At 40.6% G+C, this 21,656-nt stretch overlaps 1 protein-coding gene across 1 annotated transcript in view; it reads left to right on the top strand.

The window, feature by feature from the left end:
• Positions 1-21,656, top strand: part of LOC101475191 (ephrin-A2) — a 66,725-nt gene that overhangs the window by 31,188 nt on the left and 13,881 nt on the right. The gene's annotated exons all lie outside the window — the stretch shown is intronic.

Consider the following 21,656-nt stretch of genomic DNA (forward strand, 5'->3'; position numbering starts at 1 on the left):
TATATTAAGTAATCCAAAGTATTCAGAATACGTTACTGTCATTGAGTAACGTAACGGAATAGGTTACAGAATACATTTTGGGGCATGTATTCTGTATTCTGTAATGGAATACATTTTAAAAGTAACCTTCCCAACACTGTATGATGCATGTTTTATGTAGGGCTGGGTATTGTCACTGATTTCTAGAATGTATTCAATTCCAACCGAATGCGCTGTAAACAATGGTGGGTAATAAGCAAACGAATAATGCCAAAAACTGAGATTTGAGATGGGGAAACTGTTCTGGAAGTACACACTAAAAGAGAAAGAAAGAGCTGTGCAGGAAATGTGATTTTTATTGTGGTGAAAGCAAAACAGCAAAAGTAAGGGAATTAATGACTATGTTTATGTGAAGCAAAATGTGAAGTGTAGTTTTGATCTTCTTTTGCTGCTGGTTTTGGTTTGGAGGGTGATGAAACCTGCAGCAAGAGAATCTGTGAGTTGTCGGCTTTGAGCCCCGACGGCGTGTCTGTGTACGTCCCGTCAGCAGAGATGGGCAGTAACGCGTTACTGTAATCAGATTACTTTTTTCAAGTAATGAGTAAAGTAAGGGATTACTATTGCAAAAACAGCAATTAGATTACCTTTACTTTCCCGTAGGAACGCTGCGTTACTGCATTACTAAAACCGTGATTTTTGTGAGAATGTCTCATGACAGTGACATAAGCAAGTGCGATGTTCATGACAACAGCTGTGTGCAGATCAACAATGGATAATATATCAAGTATGGGAGAGAATATGAGCTTGCAGCGTTTAAAGTGTGGAAGTACTGACCTTACTTTAAGTTTGATTCCATAAAAAGTGACAAAAACATTAGTGTCCGCCGTGCGTGGGAAGAAAACTTCTTTTTACAGCGAAAAAACCCCCCTAAACTTCCGAGCAAGCACCGAGTGCGCAACGACGTAATGGGAAACTCACAGAAAAACTCGCGGATTCTTCCACTGACTGCCGCGGCACACCTGCACCAGAGTAAACCTCCGCCTACCCTGCTCCTGCGTTACAGGTGAAAATAGAGCAAAAGGACCGCTGAGTCTTTGACTTTATTTATTTTCTGCTGTGTTTTACTTGCATCTATTTGAAAGAGTGAGTGTAAACACAAAAAATATTTTATTTTATGTGCTGGAATGTGTAGAAAATAGGTTTAAATATTAAACAAATTTCTTCCAGTCAGAGAATGTTGCAGATAATTAAATTTTTGCTTGATGCATAAAGTTAAAAGATTAAAACTAATAAAACAAGTTTTAAAAAGGGACTTTTCCATTTGATTACATTTTGTATGATGGATTATGTAGAAAAAGTAGAATTGGGCTGAAAGATCTATCGCTTTATCACCTATTCAGGTTGTAAATCGTGTTTTTAAAAACTAAGTAACTAAGTAATTAATTACTTTTGAAAATAACAATCAGTAAAGTAACGGGATTACTTTTTGGGGAAGTAATCAGTAATTAGTTACTAATTACTTTTTTTAAGTAACTTGACCAACACTGCCCGTCAGTTGAGAAAAAACGAAATCTCACAGATTACGATGCGTCGGGTTAGTGCTTTGTGTTTACGTTTTTTTGCGGAATCTGTTTACCTGCTCTCATTTACTCTTTTAACTGTTTGTTGGTTGTTGAATTCATGAGGGTTTAACCTGAGATTCTGGCGTTTCTGGCAAAATACATTTATATTTGAAAATCAATTCAGGACTTAATGAATCGATATTGCTTTATTCAAGCTAAAATCGATTTTAATTGGAAAATCGATTATCAAAACCCACCCCTAGTTTTGTCTGTTATGATAAACTGCCCCAACACATATGCTACCAGTCAAAAACTCTAGAACGCCCCAATTTCTCCACTTATTTATTGCAATTCAAGTTGTTCAATTCCAGTGAATAGCTTAAATGGGTGCAAACATAAGTAGTGAAGGCCTGAAACAAGCAAGGAGTGCCAGAGCTTCTTTTATGAATAAAACAGAAGAGAAACAGACTCAGAAATACTAGCATATTTTTAAAAATGTGAATATTGTGAAAAATCTTTTTTTTTTCTTCATTTAAATAGAAAGTCATTTTGCAACCTTCTTCCACTGACCTGTTTTTTTCTTCTGCGAAACTCCTGTAATCTGTCTAATCTTCAGACTTTATTATGAATGCCAGATTGTCAATTTACAAATGCTTCAGACTAAATACAATTCACTGGCAAGGATATCAAACCCAAATATGAATGACAGAGGTTTTTTGATAATGACTCAACAAGTTAGGCCAGAGGATGCAGTTTGGGGAATGCCCCATCGAATATTGGTGGTGGCTTCTGGACCCAGCAGATGCGCAAGTTGCCTTTTGAGAGAAGTTGGCAAACAAAAATAGAGAAGGGGCGGTTTTGGCACAGAAACAAGAACAAACTAGTGTGTGGCATAAACAGGTATTTGCAGATCTGTGACGAGGAGGGGAGTAAAGTTTTTGGAAGAGAGTTTTGGCACTGTGCTCAAAGCTTTGACTCATCCAAAGTACCGATTACTCAATTTATCTGATCTTCCCCTCCTAAAAACAGTTCTTTTACTTCTTCTTCAGTTCTGATTTCTTTCCATTTTCAGTAAATTGCATGGCAGAAACCTTTCAAATCACATTTAGATCACTGATTTAAATTCTTCTCCTGAAAGCAAAATACACACAAATTAAAATTCCAAACTTTTTCATGAAGGGATATTTTTTAAAAAGGCTGTTCCTGTTTAACAACCTGCATAAAACAAGTCTGGAACATGTCATGAATTAAGACGTGTGTTTTTGTCCATTGTAGTTTCAATATGGTAGGCAGCCGGTGTCACAATGTTAAGGAGACTACAGGGAGTGCAGAATTATTAGGCAAATGAGTATTTTGTCCACATCATCCTCTTCATGCATGTTGTCTTACTCCAAGCTGTATAGGCTCGAAAGCCTACTACCAATTAAGCATATTAGGTGATGTGCATCTCTGTAATGAGAAGGGGTGTGGTCTAATGACATCAACACCCTATATCAGGTGTGCATAATTATTAGGCAACGTCCTTTCCTTTGGCAAAATGGGTCAAAAGAAGGACTTGACAGACTCAGAAAAGTCAAAAATAGTGAGATATCTTGCAGAGAGATGCAGCAGTCTCAAAATTGCAAAGCTTCTGAAGCGTGATCATCGAACAATCAAGCGTTTCATTCAAAATAGTCAACAGGGTCGCAAGAAGCGTGTGGAACAACCAAGGCGCAAAATAACTGCCCATGAACTGAGAAAAGTCAAGCGTGCAGCTGCCAAGATGCCACTTGCCACCAGTTTGGCCATATTTCAGAGCTGCAACATCACTGGAGTGCCCAAAAGCACAAGGTGTGCAGTACTCAGACACATGGCCATGGTAAGAAAGGCTGAAAGACGACCACCACTGAACAAGACACACAAGCTGAAACGTCAAGACTGGGCCAAGAAATATCTCAAGACTGATTTTTCTAAGGTTTTATGGACTGATGAAATGAGAGTGAGTCTTGATGGGCCAGATGGATGGGCCCGTGGCTGGATTGGTAAAGGGCAGAGAGCTCCAGTCCGACTCAGATGCCAGCAAGGTGGAGGTGGAGTACTGGTTTGGGCTGGTATCATCAAAGATGAGCTTGTGGGGCCTTTTCGGGTTGAGGATGGAGTCAAGCTCAACTCCCAGTCCTACTGCCAGTTTCTGGAAGACACCTTCAAGCAGTGGTACAGGAAGAAAACAAGAAAAACATGATTTTCATGCAGGACATCACACGCGTCCAAGTACTCCACAGCGTGGCTGGCAAGAAAGGGTATAAAAGAAGAAAAACTAATGACATGGCCACCTTGTTCACCTGATCTGAACCCCATTGAGAACCTGTGGTCCATCATCAAATGTGAGATTTACAAGGAGGGAAAACAGTACACCTCTCTGAACAGTGTCTGGGAGGCTGTGGTTGCTGCTGCACGCAATGTTGATGGTGAACAGATCAAAACACTGACAGAATCCATGGATGGCAGGCTTTTGAGTGTCCTTGCAAAGACAGGTGGCTATATTGGTCGCTGATTTGTTTTTGTTTTGTTTTTGAATGTCAGAAATGTATATTTGTGAATGTGGAGATGTTATATTGGTTTCACTGGTAAAAATAAATAATTGAAATGGGTATATATTTGTTTTTTGTTAAGTTGCCTAATAATTATGCACAGTAATAGTCACCTGCACACACAGATATCCCCCTAAAATAGCTAAAACTAAAAACTACTTCCACAAACATTCAGCTTTGATATTAATGAGTGTTTTGGGTTCATTGAGAACATGGTTGTTGTTCAATAATAAAATTATTCCTCAAAAATACAACTTGCCTAATAATTCTGCACTCCCTGTAGTGTAACGTTGTTCCATTTCTGAATGCATAACTGTCCTGTTTGCCTTCTCTTCTCTTTTACTCTATCAACTTTCCCATCTTACAAACAGGAGATAAGAGGTACTTTTCGAAGACACCAATTGTCTCAAGTCAGAGAAACTGGCAACACAAACCGATTTAAGGGTTTTGTCCAGCTAATCATTGCACCCCGGTTCGATGCTGAATAAATTACCTGCTGTTTTTAGCTGCTGTTACAGCTAAGTGTAGAAAGTTTTAACCAAGTTCAGCTTTATGGAAACATCATAAACCCCAAAAACAGTACATCACTCTAACCATTTGCAAAGTGATCGAATAATCTTCACAAAAACTTTATAAGCTAGACAAACAGCACAGGCTCTTCCGTAACTGGATGTGAGTTGAGTGCACAGAGATTTTCTAGTGCACCACCCAGAAAAAACTGAGACAATACAAAAATATAAAGTTATGATTGTGCAGTGTCACAAAAATAATTCCACAAATCACTGGTTTCCTGTTGGCTATCCTACTAACTTGGTTCTTGTGTATTTAAATTTGTTAGGAAAATATTTACAACCTCACACACCTGTGGTCTATTAAATATGATCCAAAAACTAAATTGTCTTAGGTCAGGTGGGTTGGATGGATAATTTAAATTCTTCTCCCTATAAGATATTTAGCAAAACATTTGGTTGTACTTTTGACACTGAGTGTCAAAGTCACTGGATGAAATCACGAAGAGCTCTAAAATGTCCCAGTAAACAACTGGGTTGACTTTGGACCTGATAAAACACAATGAGCAAACACCTCCATGTGCAGCAGATGGCACCTTAAATCATCAACAGACTGCAAAAACGTCACACTGAACTTCAACTATCTAGTAAGTCAAGATTGTTCCTTTACTCTAAATGGCAGGTTCAGCTCATTTGATGCAGCAGAAGAAATGCTGCATTAGATTGGCCAGTCAGTGGGCCAAACAATGACAATGGTGGCTTCAACCAATCAAGATGCAGTGCAGAAAGAGATGATCTCTAGCGTCTCAGAATTAATTCTCTGTTATTGTGTCCCCTGGCAGAATTTTTGTTAAATGTTAATGAGTAGTCAGATTAGCAGAACTCCCAGCAGCCACTGGGCAATATAATCCAGGCTGTGTTGGGGTGATGATAAGACCATGGCAAGTGACCGTGGAGGACCCATTGAGGAGCTGACGAGGTGTTTGCTGGCCCCCTCGGAAATCATTAGTAGTTTGAAGAACTGTGTTTGCAGAGGCAGCATTTATAAGAAATGTTTTAGGACAAAGACTTTTGGCACTGCACTTACAGCCTTGAACCATCAACAGTACTGGTTACCATGGGCCCGCTTTACAAGTGCTCTTTAAACAACTGTAACTCCGTCATCGATTGCGCTAGAGTGAAAATGGGAACGGTTTTGAAAAGAAGAGAAGCTGCACTTTACAGGGATATTTGGTGTATTACGGTAGCACAAAGGGTTCACAAGATACTGCTATCTCTTTTTTTTTTTTTTTTTTTTTTTTTTTTGGCCTGTCCCGTTTGGCTCTTTAGACAACAATTCTGATGGCAAAAGGCAAAGAAAGATGCCCAACGGATTTACTTTACCAAACTGACCATCCCAGCCTTGCCGTAATGGTCCATTTGATTCACCTTTTATTGTTTATTTTATTTTCACTTACTGAATACGGGACAGACTTGACTGGGGGAAAGAAGGGGAGAAAGAAATAGGGAAAGAGAAACAGCTGAGAAGAGGTACGGGGGAGAAGGGCAAAAGACAAAAACCAACAGAACGGGCAGAGAAAAAAAAATGCATATATCAATCACCTGGATCACCTGCTGAGAAAGAAAAAAAGAAAACAAGCAGAAGAGAACAAGAGTAATAGAATAAACAACATCACAATGATATATGGGAATATGACAGTAAATACTAAATGTTAAACATTATTGTGCAGCACATAAGATCAACAGAACACAGTGTGCTTTGAGGTAGGAGCCAAAAAGGGTGTAGTTTGTGGGTGTGATCACCCGTGTGTACACCTGTGAGCATGGACGCACTTGTTTTTTTTGTTTTTTTTAAAAGGTTCCTTCATGTAATAATCTGCTAGAGGGTGTGGGGGGGCCACAGCCCCGTCCTCCAGGGCATGAAGCAGGTGTGGAGGAGATCAAAACTCCAGACATCCAGAGGCCCCCAGAACACAAGAGACCAAGGAAGACCAACAGAGGGGCAGCTGCGCCACTGTCCCGGAAAGAGCTGAGGAGAGTCCCAGATGAGGGCTCACTCAGCTGCCGCGGAGCAGAAGCCAGGGGGAGTTGCAGTGACGCGCCCGTGAGCTCCGCCGGCAGCCAGCTGCGCCTGAGTGACCGAGCCCCAGGCCGAGAGGCCGGGGGCACCCCACCTCCGAAGTGGCCCGAGCGAGCCCAGCGGCCGCCAAGGAGTGAGCCGGTGTGTACCTGGACGCCCATCCCCGGACACAAAGAACCACCAACGCACCGATGTCTGAGGGGGTCCGCCACTGGCAGGGGAAGTGGTGGTAGGGGGAGATAGGCCTCCAAACCTTGGAGGGCCTGAGATGTCCCCAGAGAGGTGGCGCCTGACACCCAACCTGACATATAGACACAGACATACAGGCACACACAGATACAAACATCCATTCCCACCCTCATGCTCTCATATGCACTTACTCCACACTCAACCAACGTGGAGACAGACATAAAGAGAGGTTGTACACACGATCACACTCCCCAAGCGTACTCTACAAACCGGGTCTAGGTGCCCCCGCCCCTGGAGGGGGGAACTGCACCCAGACCTAGGTGGTGTTTCCCTTTTCCCTGCGGTGGGGGGAGGCAGACCGCCCCGACTCCGCAGCAGCAGGAAGGCTCCACACTCCAGACCGCAGTCGGACGGCCAACTCCTCCTCCTAGTCCTAGCCCCCCTGCTCCAGCAGGTCGCAGAGAATGGGGGTGAGAGAAGACTCCGAACCTCCCTCCACCCGCTCATTGTAGTGTTGATGCATGTGTGTTCTAAGGTGCATTTAAAACCCAGGAGGGCTTGGAGCTACCTGCCAGAGAGCAGCAGGTAAGCGCATGGTCCCTCCTGCTAGCCCTCAATGTCTACGTGTATTTAAAATTGAGAGGTGGGCAACGATGCCAGGGGTGGGGTGTACACCCTGATGGTACTTTGGACTCCGTGTATCGTGCCCACCCCCAAGATCCTATATGTATGTGTAATGAGAGTGTGAGTAATGTGAATGTCTAAGTTGTGGGATAAAATTGAGGCAGAGGCAGCCAGAAGGGGACAGAGGGGGGGGGGGTAGCCTCCTCTGCACCCTGGTGACATACCCCTACTCCAAGGCCCTGCATGTGTGGGTGGTTGTGGTGGAGCGGGAAGAGGGAGGCAGCTGGAGATGGGGAGGGAAGGAAGGGAGGGGCAAGTGACCCCTCCCTGGGGCCAGCTCCCCCGCTGACCCCAGTAGGCACCCCCATACTCCGCGACCCGCCAGGGAAAGGGGGCCCAGGCCCATCCAGACCGGGGCCCAGTGTAGCAGCGCCGCCCGGCCCCACAGAGCCCGGGACAGTCCACCCAACCCCTCCACAGAGAAAACTGCACCCACCCCACCATCCACTCATCTTCCAGACTACATAAGACAATAAACACCCAGGCTGAGATCTTCCTCCACCTCTCCTGTATCTCCCCCTCCTGCAGAGGGAGCTCCTGAGGAGAGGAAAGCTCCTGCAAGATGTGACAATCTCCCCCACCAGTTGAAGAGCCCCCCAGGTGGCTCGACGCACCGGCGGCACCCTGCTCCAGGGCTGGGCCCCCATGCACCCACCCGCCCACAACCCCGGCAACACACCAACCAGGACCCAAGCCCCCGAGGCCCGGTCCGGGTCCCAGCCCAGAGACGGAGCGCCCCCAGAACCTCACGCCCATCCCGGACCCACCCAGGGGCAGCCAGGCTACCAGGTCAGTAACCCACGTCCGTCAGCACAGACCCTCCCCTAGCCCCGCTGCACGCAGCCGCGAGGAAACAGTCACCTGAGAGCCAACAGAGCCCCTAACCGGACATGACCGCTACCCTGGGTTGAGCCCCCCAAGGAAGATTCCTCCGGGGAACCCCCCGACGCCCTAAGCCTGTCCCTACCCCCACACCAATCACAACAGATACTGCTATCTCAACACAGAAGGAAAACTTGACTCCGCCTAGGTTTGACCATGTGCGCTTCGAACTACCGTAACTCCTCGACCATTTGGGCAAGAGAGACATTTCAAACGGTGACTAAAAGACGAGAAAACGAGCTTTATGAAACTTTACGGTGCATCATTAGGAAGCACGAGCTGCGACGGTCCAATCACATGTAAGAATTGATGACTCACGGAGCAGAGTGACGAGTGTGGCGAAGTGGCAATGCCCCCAAAAGGCCTGGATATTTAAAAAACTGAGTGACCTAGGCCCAAAAACTTTATTGTACATATTTAGTATAGTTGATATTTAAAGTTGATGTTGTGTTACATTTTGTTCCTGTTGAATATCAGTTTCCACTTAGCTATAAATCTGAAAAAACAGAGTCAGATTTTTATTTTTTTCCACTTTTAACTGTTGTTCCATTGTCACAACAATACAATAATGTAAAATGACTGCCAGATATTGAAAGCTGAGGTTATTCTGAAAAAAGGGGCAAAAGAATTCACTTATAATATGATTTTTGGCCCTTTTACAGCCAAAATTACCAAATATGTCCAGACGGCCTAAATGATGCTTGGTCAATAAAAGGTTAAATTATTATGCACAGCTTTTCATAAATTGCTTGGGTTAAGACTTATTCGCTTTTATTTTCATAATGCACTTCGATCGCTAAATTTTAGTGTAATCTAGGGACATGTGAGATGATGATGAAGTAAACTGGCTCAGATAATTTATACATATTTAAATAGTTTTACAGTAAAAAGTAAAATAATTCCAAAAACCAAAACATTCATTACTTCCTTTCATTCTGATGTCAGGGTCCTGGCATCAGCTTGTTTCCATATACAAAAGGTTGTTCATGATCTATATAACACAAATATAGTGGTCAGAATTATTGGCTAGTTTATAAGCCAATAACATTTAAAATTAGAAGATTACAAGGTATTCTGTTACTTTTCAATGAGGACCTTAACTGTTCATTTGCTTCTTAATTTTTTTTCTTTGTCTTCTGGCTGCTCCCTTTAAGGGGTTGCCTGTTTCAGGCTAGGTTTTTTTGCTGTATTTTTAAATGGATCAGAGAGAATAATAAACACCTAAATATATGGACTAATAATCCTAGCTATAATAAAAGGACTCACAGATATCACTAAATTCTTGGAGGGAGACTGCAGAAACTATTGCAATGGACTTTATGAAATCACATGTATAAAGAAGCGGACAAACTTGAGTTTGCCTCTAAAGCACAAAGGCAGAAAGAAAGATACACAATATTGTGGCTGGTAACATACAGGGGTGCCACCAGAGACTTGGGGCCTCATGAAAAAAAATATCACTTTGGGTCCCACCAACTTAACATTACAAAACACGCCAGCCTTAAAAATATAACACTGCACTGGAAGCCGGAAGCCAGAAGCTGCACAACATGGCAGCGAGGTGGCTGTGGCCCGCACCGTTGGAAGGAGGTGCACGGATGCTGGCTCTGGTGGCCCTAGCGCAGTTCGTGGAAAGGCTGCACAGAGAGACTGGACGATGGGCCTGGGAAATTATTTTTCAGGTGGCTCATTATAACCTGATGGCAGGGCATATGGGATATGATAAGACTCTGGAAAGTATAATGTCCGTTTGAGCACATTGGCATGGACCTCATTGGGCCATATCACTTCGTATTAGTTCTGGTGGATTATGCAACACAATATCCCAAAGCAGTGCTGCTGTGCAACATTTCTGCAGAGTGTGGCGCAGGCACTGTTTTAGGTCATCTCTCGAGTCGGTATCTTGAAAGAGACTTAGGCTACGTTCACACTGCAGGCGAAAGCGCATCAAATCCGACTTTTTTGACCCTATGCGACCCATATCCGATCATGGTATGACAGTGTGAACGGCACAAATCTGATATTTTCAAATCCGATCTGGGTCACTTTCGTATGTGGTACTGAATCCGATACATATCCGATGTTTTAGAAAGCGACTGCTGTTTGAACGGTCATGTTACATTAAATCCGTCTTTTACGTCACTGACACAAGACAGACGCCAATTATCAGCTCCGGAGAAGCGCCCGAGAAGACATCGTGAACGCTTCCTGGCCATCCCGTGTAGATGTCAGTGAAACTGTTGGGAAGACAACGTTGGAGAAACGTGAACATTTTATTTGTACTGTATAATCTGCAGATCCTGACAGAAATCTGCAACTATCCTTTGAAGCACCGCTCCTCTAAAAGAACAATAAGGATAATTATTAGGTTATTTACATTATTATGTAAATAATAAAATAACTTAAAGCAAAAATTGGGAAACGTAAAGTCCGAAGTCTTTATATTAAGGGCCATCAGTCAAACAATACTGTTTGCTCTGGGTCTATACAGAGCGCGTTGTGTGTAACGCCTTGTTTTGCGCATGCGGGCCGCTTTGAGCGTTCACACTAGAGAGCGTTTGCTGTCACATTTTATTTGTAGTGTGAACAAGCAGACAAAAAAATCGGATTTAATCAAAAAATCGGAATTGAGCATTAAGACCTGCAGTGTGAACGTAGCCTAACTGACCAGGGCACATTGTCTCGCACACTTAAAGAGCTGAAGGAATTATTGGGCATTAAATCGGTTTGGATCAGCTTCTACCACCTGTTGGACCTAATTAAGGAAAACTGGGACGAAGGTCCAAAAAATGAGATTCACTACATCCTGGATCTGCGAGCAAAGCTTCACACATTGGGGAAGTTGTCATGTTAGAATTTGCTCCAGGCCCAGGAACGTCAGCAGTCCTGTACAACAGATGGACTAGACTCAGGCAATTTTCACTGGGACATAAAGTGTTTGTATTACTCACTTGTACAGGCTCAAAATTACTTGCCAAATGGCAAGGGCCCTTTGTGGTCACACGGTGAGATTTATCACCTCAACCTCCTAAAAGCATTGCAAGAGGCTAAAACCACTTCTCTGGTGAGCCTGGTTAAGGAGAGAGATAAGTTGGGGCTGGAGGTGCGAAATTCCACCATTCTTGCCTCCCTCAATTGTGATAACCATCTCACACAGGCCCAGAGAGCGGATGTTGCTGCATTGCAACAGCGTTTTGCCCAGCTGTAGGAATCTCACAGAGCACCATTTCGAAAGCCAGCCTGGTCTGGTGGGTAGTTCACTGCCCTACAGGTTACCTGGACATAAAAGACCATTTTTTTTCAGAGAGAATTGACCAAAATGCTGAAAATGGGGGTGATAGAAATGAACCACGTCATGTGGTGTAGCCCCATAGTTCATGTAGTTAAGACAGATGGATCTATACGGTTCTGTGTCAACTAATGCAAGGTGAATGAGGTGTCACAGTTTGATGCCTACCCCATGCCTTGGATTAATGAACTCCTGGAGTGGTTGGGCACAGGACAGTTTTTTACGAAACTGGATTTAATCAAAGGCTACTGGCAGATTCCCTTGACTGACCTCACCCAAAAGGGTGCCCCAAATCTGGTCCAGTGGACAGAGAAATCCCATGCGGTGTTTGTGTGGGTGAAAAAGGCCCTCTGCTGGGAGCTGCTGCTCCACACTCTTAACTTTTCCCTCCCTTTTATCCTGCCTCGAACAGAGGGCTGGGGGCCGTTTTTTCCTGGCAGGTAAGGGGGGGTCGATCACCCTATCCTGTACATTAGCTGGAAACTGACGGAGCGATAGAGCAAATAGAGCACAGTGGAGAAAGAATGCCTGGCAATCCGGTGGGCGGTCGACTCCCTTCACTATTACCTCCTGAAACACTCGTTCACCCTCTGCTCAGATCATGCCCCACTGCAGTGGCTCGACCGCATGAAAGATGCCAAGCCCAGATCACCCAGTGTTTTCTGGCGTTACAGCCCTTTGAAATCAAGACAATCCACAGGCCGAGACAAAAAAAAAAAAAAACGAAAAAAGTGTGGCAGTTTAAATAAATATTAAATATCTGATATGAGCCAAGTCAATAGTACAAATAAAATTAACCTTATTTGCAGCCCAAAAGTGAAACAGATCAAAAACAATCTGAAAGAGTAATTGTAATTTTGCTAAGGTACAGATTTTGTACCTGTCTTCCAGAAAGATAATGATAATAATCAATAAAAGGTTTCAGGATCAATATTGTTAAAGAATAAATGTAAAAAAAAGGTTATGATAAAAATTGGCACATAATGTTTTTACACCTTTTTTGTTGTTTTGTTGTTTTGTTTGTCTTGTTGTAAAGTAAAGACACACACACACACACACACACACACACACACACACACACACACAGATTAAGGAAACGACAAAATATTTATTTCATTATATTCCATACGCTGTCTGATGTCCTGCAGCATCAAATTGAACCAGAGCCACTCTGTGCTGTTTGGTGCGGTCCAGAATTTGAATCTGTCCAACTCCAGACTCAGAACATTAAACTTTTCATTACTGCTGGCCAGGCGAGCTATATTGCTGAAGTGGAAAGACTCTTCTCCCCCCTCACACACACTATGGCTAAAAGATATAATGTCCTGTATGGATTTGGAAAAAATTAGATATACAGTTTGTGGGTCTAAAAATAAATTTTATAAACTGTGGTCCCCCTTTCTGGACTTCTTTGAAAGGCCCACAACTACTGTTACTGAGTAGTCCAAGGAACCCCCCCCCCCCCCCCCCTTCTTATTATTTTTTCTTTCTTTTCTTTTATGAGTCTGTGTTTGTTTGTTTGTTTGTTTGTTTGTTTGTTTGTTTGTTTTGTTTTGGGGGGTTTTGTTTTTTTTCTGTTTTTGGTTTGGTTGGGCAGCAGGCTGCCAATTATTTGTTGTTTTAAGGGTCAGGGTGGGAACAAGATTGAAATTTTGAAAATTCTGAAGCATTTTGTGTTATTGTATACATTGCATTGAAACCTTTTGTCTAATAAAAAGACTTTTGAAGAAGAAAATGTTATTTTTAAATTTTACTATTTTAAACTATAATTAGCAAAGTTGTAGATGTTGAAACTATATAAAAGATGTACTTCTGTTAAGCCCACACCATTTATTGACACATACTTTGACAATTGATGATTTATATAATTTAACATTTAAACAAGAAAAAGTAAGATAATAGTGAGAAAAGTAAGAAAATATGGAACAGTTCCTTTTTTCTTCCTACAAAGACGCACATAATCACAGGTCAAAGAGTAAAACCAGACTTATAAAGTTTGTTATTATTTTAAAAACTCTTGAAAAAGTGAGGGTACTATGAAATAAATTGCACTTTTTAAAAGCTACTAAAACCAGAAAGCAATAAATACACTAATAAAACTAATTAAAGTAAATTAATAAAATATCAGATTCTAAATGTTGTATTTAATGTATTGTTCAGATTTCATTTTATTTAGCTGACATTCAGGCTCAGCCAGACAGGATTTTTTGTTTCTAACCTGGAAAAGTTGGGGTTGAGAAAATGGCAACCCCTCCCACCCACTGTCTTTGTGCCAGCTGTCAGCAGTTGACATGCTCCACCAATCACACTCTGCATTCAACAATAGCACCATCATTCCCCAAAATCCCAGAGATGAAGGAAAACTGGACGACTGTCACTCCTCATCAGAGCTCAGGTTCGATTTATGCACAGAGGGCTGTGGTCATTTACTTTTTGTGTGAAAACAGTGAGAATGTTTTTCGGAATTACCCAAATTATCTGTTTGTGTTCGCAAAGTCCAAGTTAATCAAATAAAAGTGCAATAAATTATTGACGTTTATGCGACCCTAATTCCAGTGAGCGAAAAAATGAAATAAATTTTATGGACTTCATGACAGACTGTTACTTAATAGGAGTCCTCGCAATTAATAAAAGTAATTAAAAACAAAATTTGAAATAATGAAATGAATTATTGCATTAACAGTCTAAACTTTTTTATTATTATTAAATGTTATTTTTTCAATACTTGGAAAGAATTCAAATTCAAATTCAAATTTTTATTTGTCACGTACACAGTCATACACAGTACGATATGTAGTGAAATGCTTGGACAACTGCTCGTGACCTAAAGAAAACAAAAAAGGAAAAGGCTATGAATAAGATAGGAAATAAATATGAAAAATTAAAAAGGGTAAATTTAACTAGGAAGGAATAAAATATAAATTAAGGTTAAAAATGAAATAATTGTACAACACAAATTAGAATGAAGGGTAAATTTAACTGGGAAGAATAAGATAAAGATAAATATATAAATTAAAGTTGAAAATAAAATAACTGTACAACAAAATACACAATACACAATATAGAACTATATAAGAATGTATGAAGAAATCTAAATATAAATAAATATATACACAATAACAGCAGCTGTACAAGTATTAACCGGAAATGAAGAATATAGTGACCAGTGTTGTGCAAAACCAAAGTCCAGAAAGTCCAGTGTGTGTGTAAGAACCATATGTGTGGGTCAGTACTGTGTGGTGGTGTGATTGAGAGACCGTATCGCCTGCGGGAAGAAGCTCCTCCTCAGTCTCTCTGTGTTGGTCTTCAGGGAGCGGAATCGCTTTCCTGACCTCAGCAGAGAGAACAGTCTGTTGTTGGGATGGCTGAGGTCCTTCACGATCTTCCTGGCCTTGGTCCAGCACCGCCTGCTGTAGATTGAGTGCAGGTCAGGGAGCTCGGAGCGGATGGTGCGCTCAGCTGACCGCACAACCCTCTGTAGAGCTCGTCTGTCCTGCATGGTGCTGTTCCCGAACCAGGTTAAGATGGATAAGAAAATGGAGAGCTTACGTTCATATTTTTAAGGGAATAACTTGAATGTCTAAAACCTCAAAGGAAGAGATTTATTTGAGCTAAAATCACAGTTAAAATAAAAAAATTTTCAAATAGTTTATTTCAAATTATTCTAAATAGTGTATCTAGTCAGCTTTCAAACTTAATTTTTTTTTTAAATTCTATAACTCTTAATATATTTTGGATTTGAAATATGATCTCAGAAATATTATTAATAAAAAGGAGAAAATCTTGAAGCTGTTGTCTAATGTCAAAGTTACTGAAAATTTTGATCATTAATTATTCCGATTATTAATATGTTCGTAAAAAGTAATTAAACCAGAAGCTAAACAGAGCTATAAAAAATAAAAACAATTGTTCTAATCATTTTACTCATGGTAAATTCAACATGTCAGGTTTTGTATATATTTGTGGTTTGGAGATTTATAGCAATTGATTCTGCAGAAAGTTATTGTCATTCCCAGTCACATCCACTATGTAATAATTCTACTAAGAGCTGACTGTGGAATATTTAGTAGTGAGGAAATTTCATGACTGGTGGCATCCCATCACAGGACCACTCAGTCCATTCAAACCCATTCTTTCATAAATGTTTATGGAAGCAGTCTGCACGCCTGGGTGCTTGATGTTATACACCTGTGGCCACAGAAATGATTAGAACACCTGAATTATTTGGATGGGTGAATATTTTTGGCAATATATATAAAAGAAAATACCAGGAAAGTTAAAATGACTAAATATGCCTCAATCTGTGATTTAACCCTGACTCGCTTTCTGCATCACCTGCTTTGGGTCTGTTTCCACTTTCTTCAATTTAATCACATGAAAACATCACAAAATTTGATTCTCAAATGAAAAACTATAACACATGCATGCTTGGTTTATAGAATTATGTTATTAAATATATAACATTTAATAACTTCAAGACTTTTTTAATTTCATGAATATAAGTAGCCAATAAATCTCAGACATTTGTTTGCAGCTTTCAATTTTGTTTCATGAGCAACTTTTTTCACATGTAAATTAACTGTAAGACTCTAGAATTTATTTTAATCAACTATAATAATGACACCATAGCATTGCTCCATTCACACCTCCACACTCCTATTATTATGTTACAAATGCCGGCATCATAAATTCTAAGATGAGTAGACAAATACAGGCACGTGGAGGCAGGATAAATAAATGAAAAGCGAGTCTCTATTTTTGTTGGTAAAAGTCTACTCAGACAGACCAGGTCCATCTACCAGGAAAGCAAACAACTTACAATATTATTTATATTTTTAACCAGTTTATGGAAGCGTTTGTTGATGAGTGCCTCCTTTTTATGAAACCAGTCTGGTCAGGGTTCTTATAATGAATATTGGACAGTAGCTGGTGGTGAAATATGGGGTCTTTGCATGGTTTTTGAAGGAGACTAATGTTAGACTTCAAATGTGGTGCCATTTTCCTTGATTTCCTGCAGCATTCTGTGGAATACTGGTGCCAGAAATGTCCAGAATTCTTTGTAGGATCCTGCTAGAATCCATCTGGACCTGGAGCCTTGTGATTGGGCGTACTTTTCAGGACTTCCTGGATTTCACCTGATGTCAGCGCTGTGGCCAGTGCTATTGCTTGACTTTCTGATAATTTATTTATTCGTCTGTTATCAAGAAAAAGATCAATTTTGCCTGTAGATGGGTTCATCTGTAGTAAATATAAAGTTTTTTAAAAGTCCCTGAAGGTGATGTTTATTCTTTCAGGGTCATATAGTGCGTTCCCAGATAAGTCTTTAACAGCTCCTAAAGTCATTTTTTCTTTCTTTATTTTTAACTGGTTGGCTAGATATTGACCTGATTTGTTACCATGTTCAAAATTTTACAACTGAAGTGATTTTACTAAGATTGAGGAAGGGGGGGGGAGTATTGATAATGTCATTTCATTCTAGTTGTGTTTTATGTATTTTATGTTTTATGTATTTTGTTCAGCATTTCCTGTTCCCAGGAGGACACATCGTCGTCTTCTATGATTTGATTATTTCTTCTAATTCCTGAATATGGTTGTTTTCTCTTTTCTTCTTCTGTGATGTGAATTAAATTATTTTACATCTTATCACAGCTTTTCCTGCTTCTCAGAGAACAGATGCTGATGTTCCAGGCAGGTCATTAGTCTAAATATAAAGCTCACTCTTTTTTAAAATATTTAATAAAATCTTCATTTTTAAGTAATGATCTATTAAATTTCCCGTTTTTAATTGGCGGAGTGACCTTCTTATTTACTAAAGTTAAAGACACATGATCGCTGACAGCTATCGAGTGTATCTCAGTGTCTGAAATGTCACTCAACAGTGAGCTGCTGACTAGGAAAAAATCCAGAGTAAGAGTGATGGATATGTGAGAAGAAAGTATATTGCCTATGGTTGGGGTGAAGAGAACGGCACGCGCCATTCGCTCATGTATTGTTTAACTATATTTGCGGACTGACAATTGTGCTGAGCTCCTGCTGTATTGAGCCTGTCCATTTCTTAATTTAGCCCAAACTTGAGGTCTCCCCATGTCTATGTGTGCCGTGAGGCCGTAGTGGATGTGCTGGCACTGAGTGCAAATGTACCTGATCATGCCGTGCAGACGTGTAAAGGTCAAGGGTGCTCTGTGTGTAACTGACTAGGAAAACAGCCGATCGGTGCAGTGAGAGAAGGGAGAAGAAAGAAAAACATGCAAAAGCGATGCAGGAGGAATGAAAGGGAACAGGACTTTGTGTCGCTCCATGATCTCTCTGGGAAACTGGTCGTTTACACTAAAGTCCATTCCTTGTAGCTCCCTGCTGTAACTCGCCAACGGCTCCTTCTGCTGAAATGTTACCGAATTTGGCCACAAAAGGACGCAGATTCCAGACACCAGGCCCATGTTCTTCACGGTGTCCTCCGGAAGTTTCGGGTGGGTCTTATAGTAACTTCTGTGTCCTCTCAAGCAGACTCTGGGATACCTGAAAACACCAGGTTATCTCTCATGCTACGGGTCTGAAGACCGATGGCAGTCTTTTTAATTTTTAATTTTCTTAACTGAGCTGGGTGACTTTCTCACTTAGAGACTTGACCGAGTCTGTAGCATGGTGTTTTCAGTGACATTTCCACCTGCTGCTGGCTGAATTCTAAAGATTACCTCAGGGATTGGAATTCACGGTTTAGAATCTCGATCAGAGACATGCTCATGTAGAAGCTGGACAGTCGCTTATCGGTTGAATCCAGGACGTCTGCAAAGTCCTTTACCGGTCGACGACGTTGTTCCGGGGCAATCTGCGACTTCTTTGGATAGATATCTTTTCTGCTTTTACTCCTATGTTTTTGGCCTTTTTTTTTTTAAATTAAGAAACGAGTGTTGTTGTTTTTTCTCTTTTCACTACACTTTTAAAAATGCATAGAAGCTTCTAAGCGAAATATGGTGGGTGACTCGACAGTGAGCAATGCCAGCTAACACAGAAATGAACTTTAGTAATCACTAACTTCAATGAGCGATTAGCAGCACAGATTCAACAAAAACTTCTCATGAGAACAGCAAAGCAAACACCGTCATAGTGCTTTGAAACTTGATGTGATGTGCAAGGGGCGGAGCTTACTGAGAAACCAAGGGCATGCATACTAACTGTTTAATGACTTTTAATTAAAAAATATAGCTCTAAAGTGCTTTATCTAGTCGGTAAAAATTGAAAGCTGCTATATAAACATCAGTACATTATTATTTATTATGACCTGAAATTAGTTCATCTGGGGAAAGAAACTGGTTGAATACCTCACGACACAAGAGACGTTTCTTTCTCTATCCAGGTGGACTACTTTACCTTCCCGATGGTCATTACACACATATTTACTGCATAGTAATTCATTATTACATAACCTCGATATAAAACAGACATGAGGCCAGCAATACCAAACAAATAAAGATGCAATGAAGCAGTTTATTGGCTTCAGCATTGACCGGTGCCAAAACAACAAACAAACATCTTGTGTTCCTTATTCCCACCTAACCTAAAATAAAAGGCAAAAAAAGAGACAAATCTCTAACCTATGCTCCTAACTAATAAATAGGAGAAAAAGGATTTCAACAATTCCTCACAATTGCACACTTTTCCTGTAATGACAGCAATCTATGCTAGGATCTGCTGGGAACTACTGATTAACCTTTACAGCTTTGGTAATAATTAGGGATCCAACCAAACAGAATTGCTGTTTAGTTAAATTCTAGTGGGATTACTGGGGATAAAAGGTTTTGGATTCATTTACGTGACAATTTCCATATTCTTTTGTCTTGCATATTGAGATGAAGTAATTTTTCAAAAATCATCATCTTGGAGAAAAAATCACATCACATCTCTCATCACAAAATATCCTGATTTGAGAGTTAAGCAGTCTCAGACTGCCAGCTCTTATTCATTTTGTAATTATGGAACTTATAAAACAAAACTGTCAGAGTTAGAAATATCAAGTTGTAAAGGTTGACTTTACAAAGACATCTGGCAGGAAAATCAGCCATTTTCCCCACTATTCTTAAAGTTGCTGTAATGTTTTTTTCCTAATAATTTCTGATGATTTTTCTATTGGTTTTCGAACCAATTAATCCACTAATCATTGTGGCTTTTAAGATAATGCTGATTATTGTGGTAGTGACCCCAGTGATCACATTGGGACAGACCAAGAACCTTACTCCATTAGAGAGATAAGTGATGATGTGAGAGCTGCAGGGGCACAGTTCGGCGAATGAATTTCCTGCTCTGTGAGCTGTTGGCGTCACCTGATCCTTCAGCTAAATGAGTTAAGCTGCACTTTGCTAATAGTGTTAGAAAAGACAAAGAGGGTGAGGCAGAGGAAAGTTGCCTTCCTCTCTGCAACAATAGCTGCTTTTATGCGCCTCCCAAATTTAATCAGGATTACATTTTGTTGCTACTTTCAGGTGATATTGGAATAATCAGTGCTATGATTCAACTTAAGTCACTGAACTCTGAAGTGGCCCCCTAAAGTGCCTTAAATAATTATAATGCCATGTGTTACAGGTTTGTGAAATGTAGTCCCTAGGTAAGAGATTTTTGCCATTGAAAAGTCTACTTATTTCCCCTTAAATGGTGGCACGTTTGTAAAGAAAACGCATTTTGGGGTTGAACAGCAGAGTTGAGTATGTGGATTGCACCCTTGAAAAAATTGCCAAATCTTCTTTGCCAATGCCAAACAGCTTATTCTGCTATTTACTTTTGTTCTGTCTCCATTGTGTGTCTGCATTTAAATAAACCATACAAGTAACAGATTAAAAAAGCAGTCGTGTTTGTGGTAATGAATCATTTCAGTTCAATTCAATTTTTTTATATAGCACTAAATCACAGCAACAGTTCCCTCAACGCACTTTATATTGCAAGCTCCACAATAATACAAGATCTGTGATCATCAATATGTGATTTGTGACGGCTTGGGGTTTTTTTGCAGCACAGTAGCTCTACATTGAATCATTAGTTTCTTTTAGTGATAAAGAAGAAGCAGTGTCTCTAGACTTTCCTTCAGTCTGCATAGATCCTATTCACTAAAAGCAAGAAAAGCCTGTAGCCTGAAATGCAAAACTAAGATCAACTGAAGGCTTTTCAGGACGTTTTTAGGACACCCTGATAGTAATGAACTACAGTAGTCCAGCCTAGAAGTAATAAATGCATGAGCTAGTTTTTAAGACAGGATGTTTCTAATTCTTGAGATGTTGACAAATTCAAGAAAGCAGTCTTACATATTTGTTTAATACGTGTATATAAAGGACATATCCTGGTCAAAAACAATTCCAAGATTCCTCACAGTGTTACTGGAGGCCAGGGTAATGCTATCCACGGTAAGCATCTGACTAGAAACTACATTTCTAAGATTTTTGGGGCAGAGTACAATAATCTCAGTTTTATCTTAATATAAAAGCAGAAAGTTAGAGGTTATTCAGGTCTTTATGTCTTTAAGACATTCATTCAGTTTAACTAGGTGCTGTTTTAATCTGGCTTCATGGATAGATAAAGTTAGGTGTCATCTGCATAGCAGTGAAAATCATATGATCATATCGTATCATATGCCCTAGGGGAGCATGTATAATGTAGACAGAGTAGACAAGGCGGAAGAATTAAATCTCCTCCTTGCATCACTGAATCCAACAACAGTTTTTGGTGGATTTGCCATAAAACTGATCACCTGTGAAAAACCACAAAAAAAACCCTGAGGTCTCCACACTTCACTTGTCTCTTGTCTATCTTTAATGGCATGGCAAAAAATGCATTGAGCCTTGTATTTCTCTAAACTACTTGCAGTAGGAAAAATTAATCCTAAGGCTCTCTTTGATACAGTCAACAACATAATTTCTCCTCGAGAGT

The sequence above is a fragment of the Maylandia zebra genome, linkage group LG17 (genome assembly GCF_041146795.1).
Source record: "Maylandia zebra isolate NMK-2024a linkage group LG17, Mzebra_GT3a, whole genome shotgun sequence".
NCBI lineage: Eukaryota > Metazoa > Chordata > Actinopteri > Cichliformes > Cichlidae > Maylandia > Maylandia zebra.